Raw genomic sequence first — 16,810 nt, forward strand, 5'->3', positions numbered from 1 at the left:
TAAGGTTACAAGCTCCCATGAGTCAGAGGGCTGATTGCTAGCACCTGAACCAGGGAGGGGAGCTTAAAAGGCTGGGAGAGGTCTCTGCTGCAAGCAATGTTGGGCACCAGCATCAGACCCCCCACCAGCCGTATCCTGTGGAATCTTGAAACCTGGATTACCCTGTGGGAATATTGAACTTTTGCTTTGTTGACTGACTTTGCCTTTTGAAAGGTAAACTGGTATGTGAACTGAGACCCCTTGACCCTCCCCCTTGCTTACCTGCATTCTCTTCCAGCCTTAACTGCTTTATAACCAAGGCCCTGCTTGGGTAGCTGCTGGCTAATTGTTTTACACTTGTAAATAATCATCTTGGTGCAGCCAGCAGAGACTGACAGGAGAACTGCATTCAGATAAGTGCAAAATTCAGTTAAGTGCAAATTTTGAAGGATGCCTGTGTTTTGGTTCTCATATTGTTTTGGAAAGTGTGAATTTGATACATTTGGTTTTAAATGTGATATGAATTTCTGTCCCATCCTTAGTCTCTTGTCAGGAATGGCAGTATCATGACACACGCACGTGCGCATGTGCACACACGCGCACACACACACACACACGAGAGAGAGAGAGAGAGTTGGGTTCTTCTAAAGAAAAAGATGTGGCCAGTTCTAAGCATGTTAGTTAAAAGCTCGTTTGATACAACATATAGTTTGGTCATTAGTGAGCACTATATTAGTGAACACTTTATACCTCAAGAACAAAACTTTGTTCAGGTTGATGCAGCTTCTGTGGAAACTAATAGGCCTAGTTTCAGCAAGTATCTTGTGAATTAGTCATGAAATGGGTGTATAAACAAAGTGGTGTAACGTGCACTGATTTGAGGAACGTGCAAACTAAATCCACGCCCAGTGCAGGAAGCAGGAAAAGCTTGTGACAGGAGGGAGCATCCTGGAGTTACTTAATCTTAGAGTCGTGTAACAATGTTCCTTTCTTCCTTTTCTATGACTCTTTTGCCCTGAGGTAAAAGTAAGAATCATGAAAGTATTTATTTACATGAGGTGAGAAAGAAACAAATCTACCACAGAAAGTTATGGCTGAGGCATGCACTGTTGTACTATGTGAAACATTCCTTGTTAAGCAACAAATTCTAATCCATTTACAATTCAACATTGGGCTACAACATTCCCTGTATGAAGGAAATCAAGATGAAAATTATGCTGAGGAATGTATTTACTTGATATCTGGAAGACAAGGCCCAGTAACCCCCTTTTATTATGGCTCCAGTTCCAAAAAACCACAAACATCTTATTACATTTCTGTGGAAGACATTCTGGCAAAAATCCTTTAAAAACCTTGTCAATGAGTCCACCTCACAGATATTTGTTGGACCTTCTTATGAGTAAGTGTGCTTGGGATTTTGACTTTTGTCACATGGCCACTTCCTTGAATATTTGTTTGCCATCAGGAAAAAGAGGCCACTCCTCTCTTCTTAAGTACTCTTGATAGAGTCAGTCTAAGGCTTACATTAAGTTTACCTCAGGCAGGACAGTGCTTCACATCTCATACACAAGCATGAACTGTAAGTATTTTAATAAAATCTGTATACTATTTTACATGCTTTGTTTTAAATGGACTTTGCACTTGCCTCCACTTTCAGGAATGGCTGTATGAAGGTAGGAGAGAAAGGAATAACTTTTCTTTCTTTCCCTCCCCCAGCCCCTCAACCTCAGGGAAGATTGATTTGTCTACAGGCTTTTCAAATAAATTAAGATATTCAAATAATGTATCCATAAGAAAAATAATATTGCTTTATTCCACTTCAGAAAAGCTTTTTTAAAAACTCTGTCATGCTTTGGAAGGATGTTGAGATTTTCGGGTTCATAAAAGCTAAATTTCTGACCTGCATTGTTACTTCTGTATTAGGGATTAAAAGACATGTCAATTTTGGTTCTCTCAGCTTCTCCTTTTTCCAATCTTAAATTCAGTTCTCCACATTTTTGCAGCAATTTGCTAATTTTTTTAAAATCATGAGAATTCTCCATCATTTTAGTGCAAATTTCTCCTAATAAACACATTTTCATAGGCAGTTTTGATGAATGTACACATTTTTGCAAGCCATTCCTTGTCATCTAATGCATTTTTGCATGTTATTGTCACTCTTATATTCATATTTATGCATCCATTCCCCTAATATATGCATTTTTGTAAACATGATTTGGTTAGTGAACTGCATCACAAAATTTGGATAAGTGCACATTTTGAAGGATGGCTGTATTTCAGTTCTCATATTGTTTTGGAAAGTGTGAATTTGATAGATTCAGCTTGAAATGCAAACTGAATTGAAATTCTCGCCCTTCCTTTGTATGGGAATTTGCTTTGTCATAAAACATAGTAACTCAGATAAGGTAAACCAAGTTTGGAGAGAACTTCTCAGGTTCTAACACCAGATGCAGAGCTGTGATTTATGCTTTTAAAAATCCAATTCAAACAAAAGGCTCTTAGCTTGGTATGAAAAAGTGCTCACATGAGCATACGCCTGACCTTGATGACTTGCAGTAGTGGAACATGTGAACTGTCCACTTGAAATATTTTGTACTTGAAGTGATGTGAAAAAATATGGAAAATGATACTTAAGGTTTTGGGGGTGAAATACCATCAGTAGACTAATACAGTTCTACCTCTCATTTCTATAATCTGACCCTGGGGAGGTGGTGAAAACTCTTGAGCCAATCTTGGCATGGATGACAGCAAACAACCCAAACCTTCAGACAAAACAAATGTGCTTTCGATTGGGGATCTGTAGATCTTGCAGATGGCATACAATCATGTCCTGTACTGGGTTGCACTCCACCTGAAGAATCAAGTAGATTCCAGGTGTTCCTGGACACAGCATTGACCCTGGCTACTAAGGTGACATCCATGGCCAGGAGTACCTTTTATAGCTTTGCCAGCTGTGATCATAAGTGGAGAAATCTGATATGTCTCCCTCCTGCCAGTCTGTTGTGCACTAGTTACTTCTAGTTTGGATTACTGCAACCCTCTCCTCATAGTTTGGTTCTCTTACTTTTAAAGCCCCATTAAAGCTCAATACAGCCTAGGTCCAGGTTACCTGACTAAGCATTGAGATTGCCTTTGGAGGTCCTATCACTGTGGAAGACTGAACTGTCAGTGCCATGGGCCTTCTTGGTGGTATTGATTGATTGATTGGATTTCTTAGTTGCCCATCTGGCTGGCTAACCAGTCGCTCTGGGCGATGTATAAAATAAGCAAAATAACACAAAATGACAAATCAATACAATACCATTAAAATCTAAGTCCTGTAAGTGTGGAATTCCCTCCCTGAGGGAGAGCTATCAGACTCCCTGTTGATCTACTTTTACAGTTTTTGAAAACATTTTTGTTCCAGCAGACCTACAGACATTTGCAAGATCATTCATTGCAAGCATGATTTCTATTAAAATTTATATTTTTGCTCTTTATATTGCTGCTAATTATTATGGATTTTTTAGCTATTTGTTGTTGTCATTTTTTTTAAAAAAAAGAAATAATACTTGCAATGGGCGTTGACCTGCTTTGTGCATTTAGAAAAGTGGGATAAAAAATGAGATGAGTAGTGAGCGTTCATATATGAATTCACCCAGTATCTTCAATGTCATAATGAGAAGGTTGGGAATAGACTTGATGGGATTTGGTAATTAAATTTTATCTAAGGAAAGTGGAGACATAATCAGCGTGGCTGCAAGGTTTGGCTGAAACCCCTCTCCACAATATGCACTTTTAGTTATTATAAGATTCAAAGAAAGGTGTTCAATCCCATTTTGGATACAAAGATATCCCTCCCAAGAATATTACACATTAGTGGAGATTTGTATCCAGTAGTACTTTTCTCCTTTCTCCTGCTAATAGTGGTGAAAATTCATTACGCATAACAATTTCTGCATATTTAGGAGGTAATATCTCCAGTTTTGTGAAATCCAGAATTTGTTCATAGATATATATGCACTGAAATTAACCACCATCACCAAATACAACCCCCACCCACATGTAATTCACTAAAACAGACTTAGCCAATATTTTATCAAATAATGTAGCATGCTGGAAATTACTGCATCGCCCATAACTGGAGTTGTTGCTAGTGCTGCGTAAACTTTCGTTTACTTGCTTATTTTCTTTGTCCTCAAGAGCTGTTGGTTTGAAAGAGAAAGTATTTTTTCCCTAGTATTTTTGCTTGTACCCTCAACTTGAAATGATACTGTACAGTATTTCCTTGATTGATAAGAAAAGCCCCAGGATTCTAGTCAAAACAGGTCTCTGTAGGTTTGCCATACCAAGAATTACCTCTTCATTAAAGTTCTAACAGTGCAATCTGTGTTTACCCAGTTTCACTGCCTTTGGTGGAGCTTATTCTCTAGTAAGGGCATTTAGGATTCCAGCCTTAACATACTTACAATGTCAGCTACTTGATTCTTCATATTAGCATATTAGAAGTTTGTATCAATTACACATTTTCTCTTGAATTTGTCAAAAAGTGTAGCCATTAATATTGTTTATAACAGGGGCTCCCAGACTTTCTACCCCCAGGGTCCAGAGAAGGCTAAAAGTACTAAGGCCCATCAGACACAAAATTTATTTATTTATTATTTAATTAATTAATTTGTATCCCGCCCTTCCTCCCAGCAGGAGCCCAGGGTGGTAAACAAAGCACTAAAACACTTTAAAATATCATAAAAACAGATCTTAAAATACATTAACAAAACAGCATTAAAAACATTTTAAAAAAACAACAACTTTAAAAAAGGGTTAAAAACATATTAAACAATTCTGACACAGATGCAGACTGGGATAGGTCTCAACTTAAAAGGCTTGTTGAAAGAGGAAAATGGTGTTACAGATGTGACAGCAATATCAAAATGGTGGCAGATGCAAATAGAGATTAGCATAAATAGTTGACCCTCTTTGGAAATTACTAAATCTTTTGCCAGCATTTCCTTATCGGAGCAAGGTCCATAGTTCAGCTTTTCTTATCTCTAGAGACATCATAACTCAGCCTTCCCATTTTAAACAGAATTTGCTTATTCAGAGGTTCTAAGATTTTTTTATTTTCTTCCCCCACCACCACCATGCCTCTCAAAATATTTTTACTCATCTTCTGTCATTTCTTCTCCCGCTCTCCTTTCACACAACTTTTATCCTATTCCTAACCCCAAATATCCAGTTTCCCTCCTCCCTAATCCTTTTACATTCACTTCCTCCTCCTAGGGTACAAACACACTCATTGTTCTGCTGGTTCCTGTGTTTGTCCACCTCTCTCTTCTGAAAATGGGGGCACACCATGCTAGTCAAACCCCGCCCTCTTTTATTGTAAAACCTGGTCGGATCAGCTTGAGTTTTTTTTAAAAAAATCAGCTTCAAAGAGACTTTGCAATTGATCAGCAAATCAACCTGTTCCCCCTCCAGGTGTGGCTAATAGAAATGCTTTGCTTTAGGTGACTAGTGTGTTCACAGCCAGTTAGTAGCTTCCCTTTCTAATCTCCTACCTCTCTGTTCCTACTTGACTATTAGTATTACTTATAAAAATGTTACCTTTGACCCTTCATTCTCGTTTCCTGGTCATGTTACCTGGCGCCTTCAGTGGGAAGGAAGGAGGACTGATGTGGGTTTGTGTGAAGAACAAAGGCCAGGAGGCCCAACAACAGCACTGAGGGCTTCTCATATTCTTACCCTCAGCCCTTCCCTTGCACTCAGCAGGCCACATTGTTCATGTTCTGTCTTTCCTTCTATTCCCCTGCTTTCCTTTCCTCCCCTACAGTTGCATACCTTGCTTGCGTCTTACTCCCCGTTCCCATGCATGTCTTTGTACTAAGTATGTGGGGAGCTACTCCTGCTGCTGCAACCTTTTTAGAGCACAATCCAATAAGCTGCCATGCAAACAAGACTGCAAACAGTACTGGGGCCCTGCTTTCTTGTGACAACTCAGAAAGAACTTATTTATGGCCGAGAGCTGAAATAACACACAAAAACTAGTGCTGGGTCGAACTATTTCACTAAATTATTAAAACCATAGGTGCAGGAGCTAGCTATCGAATGTCAGGCCAGGCCTGTAGCTATCAGGGTGACCAGACCCTGCTGGGTGAAGGGCAACCCATTCTGTCTACCCCACACACACCCAGAAGGTGAGAAGGAAGACCTGCCTGAGTCCCCCACTCCCCACATTGGGCTGCTAATTGTCAGTGCTGCTGTCCTACAAAACCCCTTGCCCAGCATTATCTTTTGCTGGTTTTTATTTATTTTATTTATTATTTATTTATTATTTGATTTATATCCCGCCCTTCCTCCCAGCAGGAGCCCAGGGCAGCAAACAGAAATGCTAAAAACACATTAAAACATCATAAAAAGACCTTAAAATACATTAAAACAAAAGAACGTTAAACATCTTTAAAAAGGCTTTAAAAACATATTTTTTTAAAAAGGGTTTAAAACATATTATTAAAGAAAACAAATTAAAAGCAATTCTAACACAGACGCAGACTGAGATAGGTCTCAACTTAAAAGGCTTGTTAGAAGAGGAAAGTCTTCAAAAGGCGCCAAAAAGATAGCAGAGATGGCACCTGCCTAATACGGTGTTAAATAATGTGTTAAAATGGTTGGGATTTTAACATGGTTTTAAATATATATAGTATTAAACTGCTTTGTGAAGGATACTCCCCTCCCTTGAAAAGAAGTATCAAATGTTAAAATAAATAAAGAGCTTTCCTGATAGAAGGCAGGCAAAGCTGGAGGTTGTGCTGGTAGGGGACAGAACCAAACAACTTTGCTCATAACTCCCATCCCAGATATAAGATGCTCCTGTAGCTGTGAAAATACAAATAATTGTTTGCACACAACACTGCCATAGTAATCTCTGTCCATAAACAAGTAGGGCTGTAATCCTAACCCTGTTTACCTGGAAGTAAGCCCTAGGCTGCATTAAGACAGCAGTTTATTCTGTTTTTTTGACGTTTCCTTACTTGATAACTTCTGCATTTTATTTGATCTTTCACACAACGTAAAAGCCACTTTTGGAAATCTAGCAGAATGTAGTGGAAGTTTAGTGCTCATATCTGTTTTAATTGCTTGCAGAAAAAAATCTGTTTGCAACCCCAGTAATCCAGAAAATTACAGGAATAAAGTGATGAAATTTGGGGCAGTATATCAACATATAGTTCTTTCCTGCCATTTTCATGGGGGAATTACGGGGGAACAGAAATATGCATGTGCAGAAAGGGTGGGGGAGCAGTGGCATGTATGACTTTCATTATAGTGTCACACCCACGTCCATTGGTGTGAATGAAATTTAGCTTGACGTGGCACAGTATATTGGTCAGAAAGCCACAGTTCCATAATGTAATAGGGACTGCAGTGTGAAAGGAACATTAGGATTGGGACAGAAGTGCTACCATTATAATAAGTAAAATCAATGCAATAATTCTTGTGGCTAGCCCTATTGAATTCAATAGGACATTCAACATGGTTAGGATTTTGCTGTAAATTATCAGACCTTTGGATTCATTTTTCTTCCAGACCTTTAGCACAGAGGTATAGATCTGTCAAGAAGTCTTTTGAGAATGCTAGTCTTTCAGATTAGCTAGATTGTTCAGTTGATCTGATGACAGAGTCTTTCAACACACTGTACATACTCACCCAACTGGTTGTTCGTATGTTCTCTTTTCCTCCTTGACTTATGCCAGTTTTCTGGAAACCCACTAAAACAAGAATTTCTTTCCTAAAGTCCTACATTTTCAGACGTTTCCAACATATCAAACAATAGACTAGTTGTGGGGAAGCATGTTTGTTTGTTTTTATAAAAGTATTTATATACTGCCCTCTCGCAAAACATCAGGGCACTGTACAGCTACATTAAAAAGAAATTAAAAGCAGTACAGAGCAATCATTAAAAAGACTGGCTACTCAAGAAAATCTTAAACAAGTGCATAGGCCTGTCAGCATAAGTAAGTTTTCAAGAGACACCTGAAAGTCAAAAGTGAGTCTAAATCTCTGCTGGAAGAGTGTTCCACAGCATGCGGCAGACAACAATAAATGCCCTACATCTCGTTGAGGCCAGTAAGACCTCTGTAACACGGGAGACAACTCCTCTTAGTTATTAGGCTAAGGATTATATCCACACAATATAAACTTTAAAATGTGTAATGGTCCTCTTTCCAGGGAACCCTAAAAACAATTTTTTTGTGTTAGCACTAACAGACTGTTTTCCGTATCTCACCAAACTACAATTCACAGCATCTTTTGGGGTGTGGGGGATCTTGAAAGTAAACTGGCATAAAATGTTTGTCAATATTATGACAGAATGTATTACCTGCTATATTATTGATTAGATTAAAAATACCATTGGTGAACTGTAGCTCAGTGTTAGTGCACATGCTTTAACTTGGATTCCTGCATTGAGCAGGGGGTTGGACTCGATGGCCTTATAGGGCCCTTCCAGTTCTACTATTCTATGAGTCCATGTTTTGCATGCAGAAGGTCTCAGTTTTAATCCCTGGCATCTCCACGTAAGGCAGGGAAAGGCTCTCTGGAGAGTCACTCAGTGTAGACAATGTTGAGCAAGAAGAACCAGTGGTCTGACTTGGTGTAAGGTAGCATCCTATATTCCTCGGGAAGAGCTGAAATGCCCTATTTCTTTATTTTAAAATTTATTTAAAATATTGATATCCCACCCTTCTGCCCTACAATAGGGCACTCAGGGCGGCCTCAATAAAATCGCACACCTATATAATAAAATACACAATAAAAACACAAAACATTACAGTAAATTAAAATGCATAAAATACTATTAAAATACATAAAATGCATTATGCACATACATAACATGCATTATGCATACACATACAAACATACATATATAAGAAAGTGAGAATAAAAGAACTTAAAAGATAAAAATAAAAGATTAAAAAACGTAAAACATATACCCAACTTCACCATCCAATTCACAGGCTATGAAGCTGGGAGGAATTTCAGTGGTTTTGAGAGGGAATTGAAACAGGAACAAAGTACAAACAGTATTCACTTCAGAGGCGAAAAGAGTTCACACTCCGCACAGCAGACAGTGCTGTTGTTCTTCGAAGTTACTTCCTATTTAAAAGAGCTCACAATGAGGGAGGGAGGCATTCCGCCTTGCTCTTGCCCTTGCTTTGACATGGCTTCAAGACAATACTAACAGAGTCAGAAGAAGGTAAATGGGGGGGGGGAGAGAGTAACACGTCTGGTTTAGATGTAGATAATTGAAAAATAATTATGCTCGTCTGACTATAAGCAGTTATTTGTAGGGCTGTGCACCAGATCCGTCTGAATCTCAGATTCTAAAACAAATCAGGCCAATTTGGGTAGACCAGGGATTCAACCAGCTCAGGTGTTCAGCCCCAGATTGCCCCAGGGTCAAAGTGATGGTCGTCCGACAGTGAGAACAAGGGGAGAAGGAAACACACAGGCAGACTCTCTTGTGTGCAGCTCTTGCCTCACTCCAAAATGCATGTCTAATCAAGAACCGGAACAGGGCCCAAATCAGACCAGGGCCCCATGCACAGTGTTGTGCTCTTATAAACTACGTGCATAAAATTCAGTCCCAGTTCCCACACCACCACCAGACTTCCTTGATACCAAAATGATAGGGGAATTCAGATTTAATTTCTCACCTAAGAGTGTGTGTTCGGTTAGCACAGAGCCAGTATATACAGAGCTAGCAATCTGTCTTGCTAGGGACATTGTGAATTAAGCATGGGGATTGGAACCATTCCGGTTATGATGATGATGTAATATTCAGGATCTTCTCCACATGATCAGGCAGCTTGGAGAAGGAATTACAACTCTCCAGTCTTGATGATGCGCAATATGGTTGGGATAATTTGCTGAAACATAAATTAAAATCCTGTGTTTTGTTTGTTGCACCAGGATAACCTTTCTGGGGTTCACAGACTATATTCTACTTTTCAGAGAAAAGAAAGTCTAGAAAGAATTTACTCCACAGTACATGGTTCATCCATGCCAAGAGATAAAACAATTATCTGGATCCTTGCAACAGCTCAGCTAATCCTAGGTAACCGTCACTGAAATAGTATCTTATTTGTGAACAGAGATGCCGTGCTTTTCACGTGCCTTTCAGTGTGCTTTTATTTACTTTGTAACTAGAGGCCTGGACCCAGCATTTTGTCTGACAAATAGTATGCACAGTGACTATGTACATCATACACCCAAATGAATAGACTGTGTGAGAAACTCCTTCCACACATGCTGACTCTGTTCTCAATTTTTCTCTCCCTTACACAATCCTTACTCCAACCTCACTCCTTCCCCTTTCTAACTCAATCCCCACTTCTCCTTCCACAGTCATTATCCCCAGCCTCACTCGTCCCTCCTTTCTAACCACCATTCCTTACAATCTCCCATGAACTTACCCTCTCCTGCCCTCCAAGTCTTTCCTCTCTCACTTGTCTCTGTCCTCCAGATCTGTCTCTCTCCTCCATCTTCCCTGACCCACACACATAATGTTTGTGGCAATGCTTCACTGCCACAAGTGTAATGACAGGAGCAAGGTCTAGACTGAGGCCCCTTCTCCTTTTATATCCTACAATGACGACTTGCTGTGGCTCCATTCTTGCCATGGCTTATTTTCACTACAAGATAAATGCATATTGCTCATATCTGCTGTTCAATGGTGGCTGGTCCATTAGGGCAAAGGGGGCACTGACCCTCCAACAAATTCAGCCTGCCTTCAGCCAGCCTCCACCTGCTTGCCTTCGTACTTATAACCTATCCAGGGGAGTGGCACTGGCTGGCAGTTTCCTCTTCCTTAGTATTGCCCTTGTCGAACTCAGCAGAGAGGAGGATGGGGACAAAAGTTAGCTCTGCCTGTGATTAACTCTGGCTCTGCCTACTGTTGGCCTCTCTGCCTTCCATCCTACTCATCTCCATGGGTTCTAGCCACCAGTGCTGCTGTTGCAACTCTATGACTGTTACAGTGAAATATCCCTGATGTATGAAGTGGAAAACTCACTCCTTCAACTCATGGATCACAGGCGCCATTTGAATATTAATGGGTGCTGGGATTCCAGCCGGACCAGTCACAAGCCTCATGGCAGAGTAAACACTGCCATTAAAGTATAATAATACAAAAGGTGGAGGAGGAGGAAGGTGAGTTGCCAGGGATAGCAGAACTGAATCATACAGGATGTTCCTGCATCTTCACATGGCCAATGATAGCTCACCTCAGGACTTTACAAAAAAGAATTAAAAAAAAGGTGGATGGAAGGAAATGCCTTGCTGTCCATAATCAAAAGTAAGGTTCTACAGAGAGTCAGGAGAACAGATGATACAAAACAGCTGCTGGAGACCTGAGGGAAAGACATTGTATATGGGATAGGGTAAGATGGCTGAATGGAAGAGGAAGAAGCCCAGCCAAAGCGGCAGTTTGCATTGATCTTGATATCTCACTATCATCCAAAGGAAACTCCTGTTTAATATTACTGTAAGTCTAACACCTTCTCTTAAATGTAAATAAATCTGTCATGGGAACTTTATGTTTCCATGTTTAGAATGAATAGTATTGTTTTTTTCCCTAGCATATCTTTCGTGATCTTTAAATGACAGGGTTATGTGGTCTGAACATCTGCATGTTGGTCCTGGATTATCAGTACTTTGTATGTACATCTGGATCCACAGATAGCATAAACTGGGATATGACATAATTAATTTTGATGGTGTTAGATAAAAGGAGGTACATTATGATGATCATTATTAGTACTGTATCTGAAAAAGAAAATAAATAGCAAAAGAAGTTTCTGTGGGCGCTAAGGGACAAAGAAGGAAGCAGCTCCTATATGGAACATTGCAATTGTAGAAACTAGTGACATTTCTGCTTACAAAGCAAAGATAATGCATCACATAGATTTCCTGCTTTATTTTCTTTTGGATGTCATAGGATACAGGGAGACAAATAATGGCCATAAATCTATAATTGTTAGATATTGGACTCAAAGGACAGAGGCAATCTAAAGTAATATGATTTTCTACTGGCATCACCAGTTTGACAAGGGAACGGGACCATGTTATTTTCATTATAGGTGACACAGCAATAATGCTGTATCTCAAGTTTGACTCATTAAGGAAGTCTTGGAAAATAAATGGTTTCTGAATACTTGGTGTGCTGGTTTGATGTAATCGAGAAGAGATCTATTGTCAACCATTAGACTGAATGTTCTTTTTTCTTTTCTTTTGCAGCCTGAGTGGCACAATAAAATGAACATCAACCCCAACCCCACTGAAGTAAGGTCTGTGCTGAAGAAATTGGTTTATACCTATGTCCAAGAGAGGAACAGGAAAGGATGCTGTAATTACACAAACCCATATCTTGAAGAACAGGAGGAGATTGCTGCTTCTCTATTCATCCTGATTATTGTAGGGTTTTTTGGCTTTCTCCTGTTTTCTATGATGATCAGCAATATTGTTACCAGGCAGCGAGAAAATTATACTGACTACCTTTATCCAGAGAACATTCAGAGAAGTGGAAAAAGACCTCCCTGCAAAGACACATTGGCGGCAGCTGCTTGCAAGGTCACACCAGAGCTTGGTCCTTCTGGCCAGTGCCAAAAGACTAACAGCTGTACAACAGCAGCTGAGGCTCCAAGCGCAGAATCAGGACTGGGAAATGTATGAAAGTGCACCTCACATGTAGCATGAGGGCTTATTTTTAACCATAGGTGATTTTGTTACTCACTGAAGTATGGGACTAATTGTACTAGCCTCAGCCAGTTCCTGGCGAGTCTTCTTCAGCATGTGCTTCTACAATGTGTCTCTCACAGAAGAAAACCATCTCCCTCCTTAATTGTGCCATTGTGAAGGCATTTGTTTTTCTAGCTGTGGCCTTTGGGCACCCTTTATGTGTTTTCTTCTTGACATTAAGATTTATTTATTTTTTAACGTATAACATGGATAATGTTTAAAAATAAAGACAAAAAACTTGTCCTAGTGCAAGGTCTTCATTTCTCAGAGGGCAGCAATACCGAGAATCAAATTAAACTAAACTCCACATTAAATTGAGAGCAGAACTAAAGATTACAAGGAACATGGACTGTTCTCCTGTTCCTAATTCTTATTGACTGCTGGGAGGGAGGAGGAAGAGAAGAGCATTAACAATGCAATGAAGTCAGAATGTGAGTAAGGTTGTACTAGATCAGGGGCTGACAATCTGCTTAGGCCAATAGGCACTTTTAGATTTTTCACTCAGTGCTGTGGGTGCCACCTCTGGTCCCTTCTGTTGCCCCTCCCCTGGATCCCCCCCCCCGAAGAGACAGAAAGAATAAAAGTGTGTGCGCTCAACTTTACTTTTCCAAGGGATCTAGGTAAAAATCAAATCCTGTAGAATTAATCTGGGCCTTGAAAAGCACACAGAGCTGAAAAATGAAGCAGGAAATGAAGCATCACTCTTCCAACTTCCTCTTTCCTTCTTCAGCCCTATGTACTTTTCAAGGGGGGGGGAAGTATCCAACCTCACCACCTCATGACCAAGGGGGTGGTGAGGGGGTGCTCAGAGCCACGTGGGTCCCAGGGAATACCTCACAGGCACCACATTGGTGAGCCCTGTCCTAGATGTTACAGATGGAAAGGAGGAAATATTGCCATCTTTCACAGCAGCCCTCCATTTCTTGTAACGTGTAGTTCCACACTAAAAGTTATTGCTTGTAGGTGTTAGAGAAGAAAAAGGCAATTAATACAGAGAGGATTATTATAGTTTTGCACAATTTCTTCCATATTCTAGGTTGATTTTTCAGGTTTTGAGCTACCAGAGGAGAAAGAAGCTCTCTCTATCCAAGGTCTAAATGAGCCTCATTCTCATTTCTTCATAATGAATCAAAACGAAAAATTCCTACATTGTTATATACTGTGCTGCCATTTGTGAAGTAATTGGGAAACGTATGTGGCTCCTATGTCTGCTCTACTACTTTGGGGACCTTCTCAAAACAGTGGAAAATATTGTGAAGCACTTGTTATTCTATTTGAGTGACAATTCCCTTAGTTCTGCTGAGAAAAGCCTTTTTATTAGCTTAGATACCTAAGAGTTTTTTTCAAAGCAAAGGTGAAGAAAATGCAGGCTTCAGATGTACATATTAGAAATGTTTTTTGTCTATTGCTTTCATTTCTTTGGAAAAAGTCTGTCATTTGGAAACTTAGATAATGCTTCAATACTAAGATACTAAGCTGAATTAGCTTAAGGAATTCACAGAAGAATTTTTTTCCATCCCCTTCTTTCCCCTGCAGACAACTGCAGGAAGGACCATAGCTCAGTGTTAGAGCATCTGCTTTGGAGGCAGAAGATTCCAAGTTCAATCCCCAGCATCTCCAGGTAGGAGATCCTAGACAGTTGTTGCCAGTCAGTGTTGACAGTACTGAGCTAGATGGAGCAATGGTCTGACTCAGTATAAGGCAGCTTCCTGTGTTCCTATGCATTCCCATAGAAGCCTCTCTGGGGGGTGAGAGGCTCAGATGTGAGATGTGGGCATGGGGGAGGGGTCTTGGGGGAGACGAGAATTACCCAAAATTAGACTTGGAGCCTAAGACAAGTTAATTGAGGCTGCAATCCTACACCCTTTTACCTGGCAGTAAACTCCTTTGAAGTCAGTGAGACCTACTTCAGAGCAGGCATGTATAGAATTGCACTGTTCATGAAAGGAAACTTTTACCTGCAGCCTCCTGCTCTCCATCCTGCATTGTTCAGGAAAGCTCCCCTGGAAAGGCTTTTTGGGGAACACAGATGGCTTCAGGGGGTAGAAGGAGAGAGGAAATATTCTTTCCATTAACATATCTTAGGATCTAAACCATAATTATTATTTTTTAATTTGCTGCCACAAAATATAGTGCTGGTCATTGACATAGGAGGCGTTTCCAAGGGAACTAGAAACAGTCACAGAGGATAGGTCTCCAGCTAGCGCCCAGCTATGAGTGCTAAATGGAATTTCCAGGTTCAGAAGTAGTATGCTGCTGAGTACCTCTTCTTGAGGGCAATAGCTGGATTGGGCTATTTATGCGGTGACTGAGAGATTCTTAAATACAGGTACCTGGTTGGGCCACTGTGGGAAGCAAGATGCTGGACTACATGGACCGTTGATCTGATCCTGCAGGGCTCTCCATATATATGGTCCAACATTATACCCACTATACCATGCTGGCTCTTCCACTGAGTATGCAGACAGAATCTGCCTTATTTCCCAGTTGTTCCTGCTAAATTCTGTGGGACAAAATAAATGGACTTAAGTATAGGTCACAGTTGAAGAAGATGGGAAATGAGACTAGACAAAGGATCAGAACACTTAATCCTTTCTCTCACCTACCCATCAAACAATGGGCCTTCACTTATACTTCATGCAACCTGCTAGGTATTTCAAAACAATTAAGGGCAAAAAGTTTCAGGCTCCAGCTTTCAAATGCATAAATATAACCTTTGGACTTTTTTGCATGATCATTTGAGGCTATGGCAGCATAAGTTTTCAATCAGTCTCTTCTTCCAGCAGCAATAACCCATGGCAAGGTAGCCGCATGAAGCCATACACTGAATGCTACATGGAAAGGCTTTGGGGAATCAACTGCCAATGCAGCTCAATAGCAAAGTCAACCCACAGTGGGTTCTCCACGGAACACAAGACTACCGTACTGCAGAAAGTTATCATAAGCTCTATGATAATGACATCTGTTATAGGCCCAATAGGTCACACAAATTTGTCATCAGTGAACCAATTGTATAGGAAAGGAATAACATGGTGCAATTGCAACACAATGTGACATTCTAACAAAACATTCCTCTATATTCAGAACTAAGTTTAAGAGTATCAGAAAAACATTTTTATAATTCTAGCAAAACACTTGACCCTTAATGCTTTTCTATGAAAACAAAGGTCTCAAACAAAAGGACCATCTAAACCCAGTGTATGACAGTGTCAGAAATATGAATTTGCATGTGATTTTAGTATATAGAATCCTTTTTGTGGAAATAATATATTCACATTTCGATATAGATATAACTCACTAATTATTTCTCCTTTCACAGATCCTTTTCTTTTTCAGCAGATAAAGATCTTTACAAAAAAATAGGCAGCTTACAGCACAATCATCATCATGTTTACTCAGCAGTAGCAGACCTACACAGCTGAGTAATACTATTCAGTTTCAGGCAGCACTTTGAGCAGAACAATGGTCCTCTGCAAAATGATTACCACCTGCTCAGTGTTTCGTCATTCAAAATCACAGTCTCTTAAGGCTATTTTTAATTCATCAAAATCAGGCTACACATGCAACGTCCACATTTTTATGATATTTGGAGGCTATATTTATGTGTAGGATTAAATGAGAACAATATAGGCATGTGCGGGATCTAAGAGTACATCATCCACACAGTTGTTTTGAAGAGGGAGAGGGACATCTAATGCACATCAAGTTCTTGAAATACATATGTCTGCAGCTGTCTTGCCACCACTTTCACCTTTGGTCTGCCTGCACTTTGGGCATTTTGTAGTATGCACAACTACAGCATCTGGAGGAGGATAAGGGCATCTCTCAGTGGAGCATCTACTTTACATGCATAAGTTCCCAGGTTCAATCCCCAGCATCTCCAGGTAGGGCTGGGAAAGACCCCAGTCTGAAATCCTAGAGAGCCACCACTGGTGTAGACAATACTGAGCTAGATGGGCCAATGGTCCATTTCCTATGTTCCTAAAGAGCACATGATTTCATCTGAGGGTCAGTTCCTGGCATCTCTAGTGAAAGGATCTCAGGAAGCAGAGCTGATGAA

General features: G+C 40.1%; 1 long non-coding RNA gene across 4 annotated transcripts; it reads left to right on the forward strand.

Annotated features, from left to right (window-relative positions):
• The first annotated feature begins 22 nt into the window (after positions 1-22).
• Positions 23-12,991, forward strand: LOC133385188 (uncharacterized). Of its 4 annotated transcripts, none has more exons than XR_009762809.1 (3): positions 23-213; positions 9,925-10,069; positions 12,250-12,991. It is a non-coding gene; the product is annotated as an uncharacterized LOC133385188 (long non-coding RNA). The 4 variants fall into 4 exon arrangements; XR_009762807.1 differs by having other exon boundaries at positions 27-221; positions 9,967-10,069; XR_009762806.1 differs by having other exon boundaries at positions 31-213; positions 9,967-10,069.
• Positions 12,992-16,810: the final 3,819 nt, after the last annotated feature.

This window comes from Rhineura floridana, chromosome 5 (genome assembly GCF_030035675.1).
Source record: "Rhineura floridana isolate rRhiFlo1 chromosome 5, rRhiFlo1.hap2, whole genome shotgun sequence".
In the NCBI taxonomy this organism is placed as follows: Eukaryota; Metazoa; Chordata; class Lepidosauria; order Squamata; family Rhineuridae; genus Rhineura; species Rhineura floridana.